Source organism: Sciurus vulgaris (genome assembly GCF_902686455.1).
Source record: "Sciurus vulgaris genome assembly, contig: HiC_scaffold_182_arrow_ctg1, whole genome shotgun sequence".
Classification (NCBI taxonomy): Eukaryota; Metazoa; Chordata; class Mammalia; order Rodentia; family Sciuridae; genus Sciurus; species Sciurus vulgaris.
The window spans coordinates 1932999-1946505 of record NW_027632871.1 but is presented as its reverse complement, the minus strand read 5'-3'; positions in this window follow the sequence as shown (position 1 = coordinate 1946505).

The window sequence follows — 13507 nt, the reverse complement described above, 5'->3', positions numbered from 1 at the left end:
TGGAGGGGGCATAAATGACCAGCTGAGAAGGATCTGGTTAAATTGAACAGGCAAGTGTGATTACACTGGGGTCAGGAGAATACAATTTACTCTCCCTTTAAGTTCTGTGGTACAAACAGCTGAATCAAGGAAATTGAACAGGTGGGTGTGATTACATTGTGAATGCAGACTTGGAAGTCCATCTGTGGAGAGGGGTGGTATGGGAAATCTGCCATACATCTTCCAGTGAGAGTAGTCATTTAATTCCCTATGAATAGAACTCTGCAGAGATGCAAAAAATCCAGATTCCCAGAAAAGATTGGTATCTACTCTGCCATATGGGTACAAAGATTTAATCATTCTGGAGTATATACCCAAAACAAAGGTCCAAAGTTCCACATAGGGCTCAATCCCAGCTTCCAGAACTTCCCAAATACATCTGTGTACCACTTTCAACTAGAAAAAGCCAAGATCTAAGATGTACAAAGTCCCAGTAGAAGGTACTTTCAATTCCAATCCCTCTGTGCTAGCAAGCAGACAAGCTAAGAGCCAATTCAGTCAACTACCTTCCAAACCACTCCAGCAATCATATTGGCAAAAATCACAAAAGGAGGATTGGTTTAATAACACCCAGCCCTTGTTCTTAGAGGCCAGTAGCTCAAGAAGTGATGGACAGAAGAACATGCTGAGAGAGGATGTAAATATTCACAACTTTTGCCACCTCAGTAGACAAAACATAATTTTCTATTATGTTTTCTATTAATAATTTTTTTAAATTTTTTGTTGTTTAATTTTATTTGATGATTAATTCATGTTTATACATATACATATGTTGTTTTTACTGTTTTATCCTTTCTTTTCCTTTCATTAATATGCCTTGCCATTTGTTTTTATTTTTGTAAGAGGTAGTGTTTTCCTGGAGTTTTTATTGTTTTTATTTTTGTTTGCTTGTTTGGCTTTTGGGAGTGGAATTGCTTTGCTCTACTTTTTTGATTATTGCATTACTCTCAGTCCCTTTGCACTCTAATAGCAAAATATCTCATTCTCTTTTTTCTTCTCCACTTTCTTCCTTATTAGGGCCTTTGTGTGCTACCTCTCTTCCATTGTCTCTCCTCTCACTTTTATAACTCTCTGATTTATTACTTTCTATAGGTCTATCCTATCAAAAATATTCCTATCTTTCTCTTGCCTTAATAAATCAATTATTTCTCTCTTAATGATTTATATTTTTAATCCATGTAATAGAACCACTATATGATCCAGATATCCTACCTCACAGTATTTACTCAAAGGACTGAAATCAGAATATTATAGTGACACAGGCATATTAATGTTTGTAGGGCAGAATTCACAATAGTCAAGTTACTGGACCAGCCCAGATGCCTGCCAACAGACAAATGGATAATGAAAATGTTGCATAAATGCACAATGGAGTTTTACTCAACCATAAAGAAAAAAGAAATTATGGCATTTGCTGGTAAATAACTACAACTGAACATGATGTTGAGTGAAATAAATCAGAGTCAGAAAATCAAAGGTTAAATATGTTCTGTTACATGCAGAAGCTCAAGAAAAATTAGGAAATAATATTGTGGGAATCCCATGAAAATACAATAGATGAAGAGGATTGAGTGGGAAGGAGGTGGGAGAGGAAAAGGGAGGTATTGTGGAATAAATTTGAACAAATTAATCTCTCTCTGTCTCTCTCTCTCTCTCTCTCTCTCTATATATATATATATATATATATGACTATACCATATATATATATATATGACTATACCATAGTGAATTCTACCTGTATGTATACTTATAGAACACTAATTTTACAAAAGCAATAAATATATTGAAGGAAAAATAAAGAAAATTAATCTCAAATCAGAAATCTAACGTTCTACCTTAAGAAAACATAAAAAGAAGAGCAGATAATCCCACAGCAAATAAAAAGAAGATAAAATATAGGAACAGAAAAAAGTGAAGTAAGCAATAGGAATAAAAGTGACTAAAAGTGTGAATCCAATAGTTCTTTGAAATTAATAAATCATAGACTTTTAAAAATTGTTGACTTAACATCATGAAAACCAATAATGAAAGAAGAAGTGTTGCTATTCTCAACACTGAACAATAAAAAAAGTCCTAAAACACAAAGCACATTCAAAAAGAAAGTGCCAAGCCCAATTTACTGGTTAAATGTTCCAGCTATTTAAGGGAGAAATGATACCAATTATCTACAATCTCTTCTAGAGTGTAAAAGTAGGAGTATTTTCTAACTCGTTCTATGCTGCCAGCATAATGTCAACAACCAAAAGTAGACAGAGATATTACAAGGAAAAAAAGTTAAATCAACATCTCTCAAGAATTTAGATGCAGAAAAAAGAAACAGAAATTACTAAATAAAATTTAACAATATATGAAATGAATTATGCCAGATATCCCTGACTGGTTCAACATTAAAAAAATTTAGGTTTCATGTTTGCAGAAATATGTCAAAATTGACTTTCCTTTCATGTATAACTAAAAAGAATAAAATAATTTAAGGATTTCACCTTATTAAGAGGTTAAAGAAAAAAATCACATGCTTGTATCAATAGAGTTTTTAAAAATTATTTTACCAAATGTAGCCCTAATTCATGCTGAATTTCTCAGGTTGCTAGCAATAGAAGGGGAATATCTACAACTCTGCAGCTATCGGAATGAGCAAGTTTATTTTGTGACAATAAAAGCTCCTGTGACTTTAAAGTTCTATGGTTTATTTTTTACTTACTATAAGCCCATTGAGGTCAGCTGAAGGACCCTGGCCACTGTGGGTGAAGGACAGGGACAGCCCCTTTGTGAGCCAGACTGGAAGCAGGCAGGGGAGAAGTATTGAAAAATGATCAGATAAGCTGAAAGTTACGAGAATAACATTTGATTTTTTTACTGAAACGTCATTCAGCATATCAGCAGTCTCATGGGCTTCTCTTAACTCTTCCACTGGACTTCATCCTTATGTGAAGGGAAGTCCTACTTAGGCTCCTGTTAAAATCTATAAGGCACTTGACATTGCCTGGCATGGGGAGAAGAGTGCTTTTGTTGGAAGAGAGCCACCAAACTCCAGCTCACTTGGTGATTCTGAAGGAGTCATCAGTCACACCTGGATCAGGAAACAGGAAAGGTGAAATTATTTAGAAGGCTCTAATGGCTCCCATGTCCACTGCTTGATAATTGCCTCATTTACTTTTCATCATTGTTGTTAGCTTGCTAGCTGCCTTCTCACTGGAATCTAAGCTACAGGAGAGTAGGAACCTCAGCTAATTTGCTCATCACTCGCTCTACACTGCAGACAACTGAGATTAGCACACAGTAACTGCAGGAAAACCAGAGATTGCATAATTTAATGAATGAAGTACCTTCAAAATATGAAGAACCAGCAGAGGAGTGGAAATTGGTGATGTTTTGTAAATTCAAGCCTACCTATTGTTGTGTGACTCTTTTCTCCTTGTAATGCCTTCAGTATGCTAACTGGCATTTTACAGGGATTTCAAACACTGAATAGACTGTTCATATAAGGAGCTCACTTTCATCAGACCACACTGTGAATCTGGGTTCTGACACTTTGATTGTCTGAATCCCAGCATATCTTACTAGGATGGATAAGTGGACCAGGACCAGAGGAGGTGTGCACTGTCACTGCAGGGACTAAACAGGGTTGTGAAGGACATGGCCTTACAGACACTGACATTACAGGATCAGAACCAAAGTTGAAATTCCTCCTTGGCCCAACCATACTTTGTTCCCAGCACACATTGACTCTCCTTAGTGGTCATGGTCATGAGGTTGGGGCATAGTAATGATGTCAAAGATCACCCTCTCAGAATGGTCATCCCATGGCCACAGAGCCCCTCATTAGTGCAGTGGGAAGAAATCAAGGTGGCTCAGATGGCACCTTTCAGTTGATCATTAGTGGTTTTTTACCCTGTAGGGTGCCAGTTAGTGGTTTTACCATCTAACTCAATTTTAGTCAATTTTACCCTCTAAGGTGCTGACCCCCAGTACATGCCAAATTCCAATTTCATCATTATCTGAACTTCATTTTCATTTCCTTAGAATGCACTGATGGTTCCATTTCGTACAATGAATTTTTCCAGTTCTGTTGCCATATAATGAACACTAGGCAAGTGCCTCTACCCTGTTGTGAGTCCAACTTCCTTCCCCAGGAACCCCATGATATGGCAGCTCTGGGATGTGCACAGTGGCTGTCTCCTGTCCTGGGTAATCTTATTTTTGCATTCTCCCACTATATATAAGCAATTTTTTCAACAGAAAAGAAAAAAATGGTAACTTTTTACATTTTTTCCTGCATGAGTCTGGCTTATATTTGTATACACAGACAAGATCTTTCTTGATCAAAGCTATAGACAAGATTATGATTCTGTGAAATTAATTTCAGGATTGCATGAGCAGGTATCATTAGCAAGAAAGAAGTTCTGGAAATCACAGCAAACAATCCTTTGAACTGTGGTTGCCTTAAGACCTAATTAGTTAGTGTAAATTGGACTAAGTGAAAGTGCACGAGGCTGTTGTCATTAATACAATGGGCCAAGTAGGGGATGTGATGGGCTCATTGGGTTTTAAAATCATATTCAGAAGCATGCGTGTTTCTTGAAGGGGAACTCCACACCTGGGAAGATTCAATACTCTGGGATCTGTGGAGCCCAAGAAATGATTTTTCATTGAATTTTGCCCACCTGAGAAGTATTGAAAAATGATCAGATAAGCTGAAAGTTATGAGAATAACATTTGATTTTTTACTGAAATGTCATTCAGCATATTAGCAGTCTCAAGGGCTTCTCTTAACTCTTCCACTGGACTTCATCCTTATGCGAAGGGAAGTCCTACTTAGGCTCCTGTTAAAATCTATAAGGCACTTGACATTGGAGGTGCTCCAGGGGTATGTGTGTGGGACTGCCTGGTCAGTGGAGGGTCAGGGGGCCTGCTCTTGGCTGGTGCTTAATTCCCATCTCCTCTGATTGTTTTTATTATTTTCTTTGCTCTTTTGCTACTGAAATTCTTCATAGTGTATTGAGTATCCAAGTGCATTCATGATGGCTGACTCAAGGTTGGTGCTTTAACTTCTTGGAGAAAGCAAGCCATCACTGTCATTCTGAGTATCTCTGAGAGGCAGGTACTCCTAGCACTCAGATTCTGCTTCCACCTCTTCCTGAGTGGCTCCTTTCAGGGAGATGGTGTGGGGCCCAAAGGGCAGTGCATAGATGACACACTTGTAGGAAGGAACAGTGACCTGAAGGTCATGGGGTATGAATGAAATATTGGAATCAACACTGGGAACTAGGAAGGACTTAAGGTAAATGTTGAAACAAAATCTTGAAAAGGGTAACAAAATTTGTGAAACCACATAATCTAATTTAAAGCTTACTATGAAATTACAAAAATCAAAATGGTGGGATAGTGACATAAGGGCAAAAAAATAGATCAAACAGAACAGAATGTAGAGTGTAGAATTATATGTATACATACATGGTGGCTGATATTCATGCATATGACAAGCCAGAAATGGAGAGAAAATATTTGCAATACTTTGTCTGATACAGGACACACACAAACACACACACACACACACACACACATATATTATATATGCTCTATAATTCAATGATAAGAAGTACTCATAACACAACTGTAATAAATCAATCAATTTAAAAAAAAAGCCAAAACACTGGATCAGTTACTATAACAAAGAAGATAAATAAATAGTTCATACGTGAAAACATGGTCAATAAAACTATAGTTTAGGAAGGGGAATTGAAACCACAGTAACATACCAATATGCACCAATTTGGTAGCTAAAATTAATATGACTGACAATACCAAGCACTAAGATTTGCAGCAAGTAGAATCTCCTATATGTTGTTGACTGAAAGTGTAAACTTATACAGCCACTCTGCTTATAGCTATTTACCAAAAACATATGATGACATTATGTTCATGCAGAGACTAGCATGCAGGTTTTGTTCATTCTACCTGGTCCTTTTGTTTTGTAAGTTCATCACAAATCATTCCGTTTCAGCTACGGTCCTAATATTTGCCATATATTCATTATCACTACCCTGTGGTGTTACTGAAATTGGCTCACACTGTTCATAGCTAAATGACTTATTCTTCTCCCAGGCTGATCTCACATTTTCTCCACTCCATTTGGCAAAGATTTAGAGCAAGAGTTATGATTATCAAGGCTGCCAATGGCATTTTCTAAATATCTTTTTTCTGTCAGAAAAGAAAAAAAAAATTCTTATATTCCTCTCAATTTTCCCAATACCTAGCGTACATATTACTCAGTGCTTTGTCTCCAAGGATTTCTAAAAGCTTTGCCCTTAATTTGCCAACCCTCAAGCTTCCCTAAGGGACTTTAAGAAAATGTTACATAAATGTAACTGAACTTCAAGTAAACACAACAGTTAAGGCTTTAAATCAATTAACAAGAGCCCTCCTCCAAGGCTCTTCCTCTCTCCTGTGGCTCTAGGTTCCTCCTGGAACACCTCCCTCCGCCTGAGCAAAGCCTGCTAGCATATCCTGCAGGATACTTGTGACACAGGTCAACACCCCTGGGTTTCTGTTGGTCTGAGAACATCTTTATTTCTCCTTTACTCTCGCAGAGGCCTTTCATTGGACATGGAATTCCACATGGTGATTTTTACTTTTAATACGTTACAGGTTGCAGGTTGCATATCATTCTTTTTCTTGAGCAGATCTGTCCTGTTTCACCAGTTTGAAAACTAAACAACTCATTACCTCTAATGGACATAAACCAACCCCAAACAGTTAATATCCTGAGGGCCTGCCCCAGTGAATTCACACATATTATCTTATTCCAAACTTAAGTACAATGAGAAAAAAGGAAAAAAAAAAATCCAAAGCTTAAGTTGCTTATAAATTATAGAGTTTAAAAGCAAAGAGAGTAACTGGATAGTACAGCCCTGGTCATTAAACATTAGCATTTTGTACCTCAGTTTCCTGACTTTTCAGGATAACAGCACTGAAATAAAATACAAAGCATCTTCAATGCTTATTTTTAGAGGCCAAGGAGTACAAAAATATTTGAACATAGGATAATGTGAGACAATATTTGGAACTTGAACAGATACTGGAATTTTGAAAAAAGTAAATGAATACCACAATAGGTAATAATTTCATAGGAGAAAAAGACCTTCCAAGTTGTCTAGAGGAACAAAAAGGGGCTAATTTTATGGATTGGTTTGTTGTAATGTGGACACAGGAACAGTATCTAAATTATTCAAAAGCATATCTAATCTATTGAATGAAGCAAGTTACTTGTGAGAAAAAAATGTGAACTGATTTTCCCTGTCTCCATGAGAAAGGTGAGCTAGCACCCAGTTAGGTCACATGTTTATATGATTTTTTTTTTAAAGCTGGTCATATGATTTCTAAACCTGAAATTGAGTATTTGTTTTCATTTTGGTAGAGGGGATTGAACCCAAGGATGCTCTAGCACCAAACTACATTCCGCCCTTTTGATTTTTCTGATTCAGGGTCTTGCTGAGTTGCTGAGGCTGGCCTGGAACTTATGATTCTCTTGCCTCAGCCTCCTGAGTAGCTGGGACCACAGGAATGCACCACCATGCCTTTTTCAAATGATGATTTTTGAACACAAAATTATGTTAACTTACTAGAGCTGGGCACGGTGGTACACACCTGTAATCCCAGCAGTTCAGGAGGCTGAGGCAGGAGGATTGCAAGTTCAAAGCCAGCCTCGGCAGCTTAACAAATCCCTAAGCAATTTACAAGACCCTGTCTTTAAATAAGATACAAAAAGGGCTGGGGATGTGACTCAGTGGTAAAACACCTCTGGGTTCAATCTCTGGTACCAAAAACAAAACAAAAGGAAACAAAAAAAAACACCTATAGTTACTTACTAAAGACTTCAAGCACTTACCCCAACATTATTTAATTTCATCTTTTATTTTCTGGTACTGAGGATTGAACCTAGGGGCACTTTAGCCACATCCTCAAGTTTAATTTTTATGTTTTTATTTGTTATAATTAGTTGAGACAAGAGTCTCACTAAGTTGCTTAAGGCCTCACTAAGTTGCTGAATTTGAGATCCTCCCACCTTATTTTTCTGAGTCACTGAGATTAAAGGTATATGCCACCAAGCCTAGCTGTATTAACTCATTTTACAACAGTGTTAAGTAAGCAGGGCAGGTATCATGATCACACTTTATAAAAAAGAAGTTCAGTGTGCTTACCACTTCCCAAGACCACCTGGAACTGGGTCTAGGACTAGAAGGCAAGGTCTTTCCTCCCCAGGGTCTGCCCATGTCATGATAAGGACAGTTGCTCAGGAGCAGGAAATCTCGTATCTAGTGCCAGGGCCACCCCAGTGTAGCCCACTTTATTATCCAAATGGTTCAATGTTTCCCTGTATCATAAAACATTTTCAGAAAGACAAAAAGAAAAAAAAAGAAAAAAAAAAAAAGAAAAAACCCTCATTCTATATCCAAAAGCTGCATGGGGTGCTGAGATGGTACCTAAGAGTCTAGCACTAGCAAGCTTACATGGTTAAAAAGTGTCTCCTGACACTGTAGTGCTTTGTTTTTACTATGATGTTCATGAAAATGATTTAAACCCACAGAGCTCCAACTGGTGATTGAAAAATTACTGATAGCTGGAGGCATAAGTTGACATTTTAAAAATCGTAATCTATTCCAATTTCAAAGAACTTACCTAACTGGATTGCTTTCATTTTTGTTAAGTAGATGACTAAATCCTGGAGATAAATTTTCTTTAGGGGGTTGCTTTGGATGACAATCCACAGTCACAGGTGCTGACATAAGCTCTCTTTTTGCTAAAGAAGAAATTAAAGAGAAAACATTATTTTCCTGTTTTACTATGCATTATGATGGCAGAACAGCATTTCAACACACAACTTTTTCCTAGTTTTAAAAATAAAATTGCATTGTAAAACTTCCTGAGAAATAAACAAGTGTACAAAAAATAAAAATAAATAACCCATAACCCTGATATCTCAAGGAAACCCTTGTTGCTCTTTTAGTAAAGCAGAGTGCGACATTAGTGCTCTGGCTCAAAACTGGTTTTCCAGGTGGACTGGAAGTAAGATAGGAGAGCCCTACACAGTGATCACCCCTGCAGCACCATAAGGACAAGTCCCCAGCTGGGTTAGGGAGGAAATGAGGATAGAAACTCAATGCCTCCATTGTAAAACAAACCTGTACCTGACTGAGCAGAGGTGACTGATGCCAACTAACTGAGGCCAAATCTATCAGAATCACCTTCTGTTTCCAGATGAGCATGAACTGAGTTGTTGGAATTAATGTCTAGTAACTGTCTACTATCCCAAAAACTTTGAAGTGGTATCAGTTGCAAATGATTTACTAGATATACAAAAATATCCCACTTAAATACACTGAGATTTCTTAAGTGATGCTGGCAGTATGTGTGCATTGGGTTTTACTTAATTGAAGATGACTGTGTTTAGACACCCTTTGCTCAGGGCACTCCACCATTAGGAAACAGAATACACAGCTCAGATGTCACTCTCTTCAGCCCAAGAAACACATGTCTAACCTTTACTTGGAGTACTGGATTTATGATTTGCAGGTGGTAAAGATGATGATCTTAGTGAGACACAATTCTGTCTCTTTTGTCTCTGTTGGGAACATTTCTCTGGGGAAGGCTTTGCACTGATGGAAGATTTAGTTTGCTGAGAATTCACTAATTCTGTAGCAGTCAAGTGGGGGAAAATCCCTCACACGTTAGGCAAGCGCTCCACCACTGAGCTACGACTCAGCCCTGCCTGTGTCTAATTTTCAAATAACTTATTTCAAATAATTAACATGTATGACATTATATATAAAGAAAATATACTATCACTTGTATTTATACATACAAAAAAAGAACACATACCTTGCTTAAAGGTCCCCCTTAGTAAAAGTAGTTTCCTGCTTACAATGGTGGGTGGGTTCCTCTAAGGGGCAGGCTCTGCCCACCTGTGTTCCAGGAGAAACGCATGATGAGTTTTCTCCTGCAGGACTCTCATGCACCAAATCCAAAAAAGGAAAACTCCTCCTCTTAGCTGGACAGGACCCTACTACTTCAGTGTGCAGCAGCTAGCCCTATATATACCTCTTGGGAAAATGCTATTGGTTCACATTATGCTAATAAGGGTTTGGAAAAAGTAGCAATGCCATTGGTCCAAATTCACAAACTATCTGTGCAACCACGCCCCCAGGGGAAGCGGAAGTGAGAGCAGAGCACGTGAACCAACTAAGAGACTGCTTCCTTTTTTAAGAACTCATTAGCAGATGAGCCTTGGCCAGAGCAAGGCAGCCGTTTTAGGTGCTCTTGCTGCCTCCAAGACACCTGAGGAGCTCCTGCCTGGGCAGACGCTGGAGGAGCCAAGGCCGCCGGAGCCGAGGCTCCCGCTGCTGGAACCGAGGTGGCCGCTGCCCCCCGGAACCGAGGCCTCCAGAAGTGAGACCCCCTGCCAACAGCTGCCCGTGGAATCGAGGCCGCCAGAACTGAGGGCCCCGCCGCTGCCACAACTGAGGCCACCGCCGGAACCGAGGCTGCCGCTGGAACCGAGGCCGCCACTGTAACCGAGGCTGCCGCCGCGGGAACCGTGGCCGCTGCTGCTACCCAGGAGCCCCTGGAGCACAGGAGCCGCTGCCAGGGGACTCAAAGCCTCTACCTCTGCTGCCGCCGCCGCCACCCAGGAACCCCTGGAGCACAGGAGCTGCTGCCAGAGGAGTCCAAGCCTCCATCTCCGCTGCCGCCTCCGCCATTAGAGCTGCTGCTGCCGCCATCCAGGAGCCCCTGGAGCACAGGAGCCGCTGCCGGAGGACTCAAAGCCTCCACCTCTGCTGCCGCCGCCATCCAGGAGCCCCTGGAGCACAGGAGCTGCTGCCGGAGGAGTCTAAGCCTCCGTCTCCGCTGCCGCCGCCTCCGCCGGAACCAAGGCCGCCGTCGCCACCGTTAGAACTGCTGCTGCCACCACCCAGGAGCCCCTGGAGCACGGGAGCTCTGCCAGATGAGTCGAAGCCTCCGTCGCCGCCGCCGTCCCACTGGAGCACAGGAGCCACCGCTGAAGCTGTTTTGGGAGCACTGGCACCAACCTCACCGCTATCGTCTTCTCCTGGAAGCAGGAGTCTTTGCTGCCACCCCCACTGTGTCTAGAGCGCTGCTGCAGCCACAGTCACCACGTCCAAAACAGGAGGCTCCGCACAGCAACCAGAGTGCAGGAGCCAACATACCACTGATGCTGACTTCAAGACACAGGATTATCCGCTGCAGCTGGAGCACAGGAGCCAACATTACCACCGTCATTCTGTAGTGAATGCAGGAGCTGCCTTAGGAGCCAGTGCCCCTGCTCTGGAACACCCCTGTGGGAGCACGGCCACCACTCTCTCAGTGTCCAGAGCATGGTACTCAAGATGGCCATTCCCCGCTTTCAGAACACAGAGGAGTCCCCCCAGCCGCTGCCAGAATGCAGGTGCCAACACCATTGTCCCCACTTCCAGAGTTCAGGAGCCAAGGTCAACTCAGAGGCCAACTCAAGGACGCAGGACCCTCTGCTTCTGCCACCACCGCAGCACAGGAGCCACTGCCTCCAGAGCTTGGAACTGTGCTTGTCAGGACCCAAGCCCAATGGAGGCTGCCCAGACCCTGGCTGTGGACTCCGGAGGCTAAGGCAGGTGTGAGTGATGGACAGTTCCATCTGCTTCCACCACGTGATCCCTTGTGCATCCCAGCTTGTCCCCCAGAGACAGACCTGGTAGAAGTTGCTGAGCATCTTGAAGGAGGAGGTAGGTTCTGAGAACACCCCAGGGAGGTTGCAGGCACCTTGGATGAGGGACAGCAGCTTCTGGAGAGGTTCTCTTTGGTGTTGGGAGGTGGCACATTAGAAGCAGGTTCACCCAGTGTGGCCATCTACTGCCTCAGGGCTAGAGGTTTCACCCGTGAGGTTGGGGATTATGGGGCTGGAGAAAAGGGGTACCTCTGGTGTCTTTAAGCTGTGTGCAGGGGTGGGTTTGGTGTGAGGATCCTCTATGATCCTCAAGGTGGGGCATACCTTGAGGTGTCTGGTGGGTTCAACCCTGTTTTGTGAGGTATAGGTGTGTGTGTCTCAGTGAGGGAATCTTAAAGGAGAGACGGGCTCTTGTAACAGGCAGTTCTGTTGCTGGATTGACATTGAAGGGACTGCCAAAGGGGGCCCAGCCATCAGCAAAGGGGAGAGGTTCAGTGTGGAGACATAAAGATTCCTTCTTGCACCCCCTCATTCTCAGTCTTTGGAGCCACCTTCAGGAGCCAGGAGGCCCCCTCACCAAGGGTTCCTGGTCAGAGTCTGTAGAGTGCCCCCTTGGCAGGCAGGTTCTCCTTATCCCTACATCCCCACACAGGAAGATGACAGACAGGTTTCAACTGCTCCTCTGCCTTTTCACTGTCATCCTGCCTTACCTTCTTTCTGCAATATGTGTCTTAATAAGCTTCCCTAGTTAAGATGGACAGCTTGCAAGATTGGTCTGAGTCTCTGCAGTCACAAAGGGGTTGGCACAGGCTATGACACTGGAAAATTTGTCCATTGCTGACAAGCTATCAGGACCCAGGACCTATGAAGCAAGTCTAGGAGGTACTCCAGGCTCAACCAGAGCTGTGTTCAAATCCTAGAGGCTTTTTTAAGTGTTTTTTCTTTTTCTTTTTCTTTTTTTTTTTTTTTCACTTTGGCTTGTGTGTCCAACACAAACTTTATTCTGTAGGTACAGCAGTGAACCAGACAGGCTCAACCCTTGCCCTCCTGGGGCTGACATTCTCCTGCAAGAGACAGACCCTGGCAGATTCTGAAGAATTTAATTATTAGGATTATTACGGGAGGCATTTGGCAACATAAGAACTCCAAACGGGGGTAGTGGTGTTGCTTAGTGGTAGAGCTTTTGCCTTGCATGCAGGAGGCCCTGAGTTATATCACCAGCACCACAAAAAGAAATAAAGAGAGAAGACACAAAAGAGGAGCACAGGAAGAACTGCACACATACAGGGGATCAGGGAAGGATTCTCTGAGGGTGTGATGTTGAAGAAGATACGTGAAACATTAGTGGGCTTTTTAGGTAGTGGTGTGAAGTAGCTAGGGAAGAGGGAAATCCATTCCATACAGGGAACCGTATGTGCCTGAGGCTTTGTTGCTGGATGGAGCAAGGTGAATTTGATGAAACTGAAGTAGCTGGAGCAGGGAGGTAGGAGGACTCTGCAGGCTGTAGAGAAAGTGGGGTGTGTGGTCTTACCCTAAGAGCAAAGGGGAAAGAATTTGGAGGATGCTGGGAATATGGAAGGAAGGGAGCAGATCAGAGATTGATGGCTCTTTAGTTGCACCACCTTGGAGAAACACCTGTCTTCACATTTACAAGCGTCAGAGTTTGGGTTTATTCATAATGGGTAGAGCTGGCAGGAACTAACCAGAGGGATGCATGCTGAGGCCTCCTGGTCTCCAGCTTTACCTTGG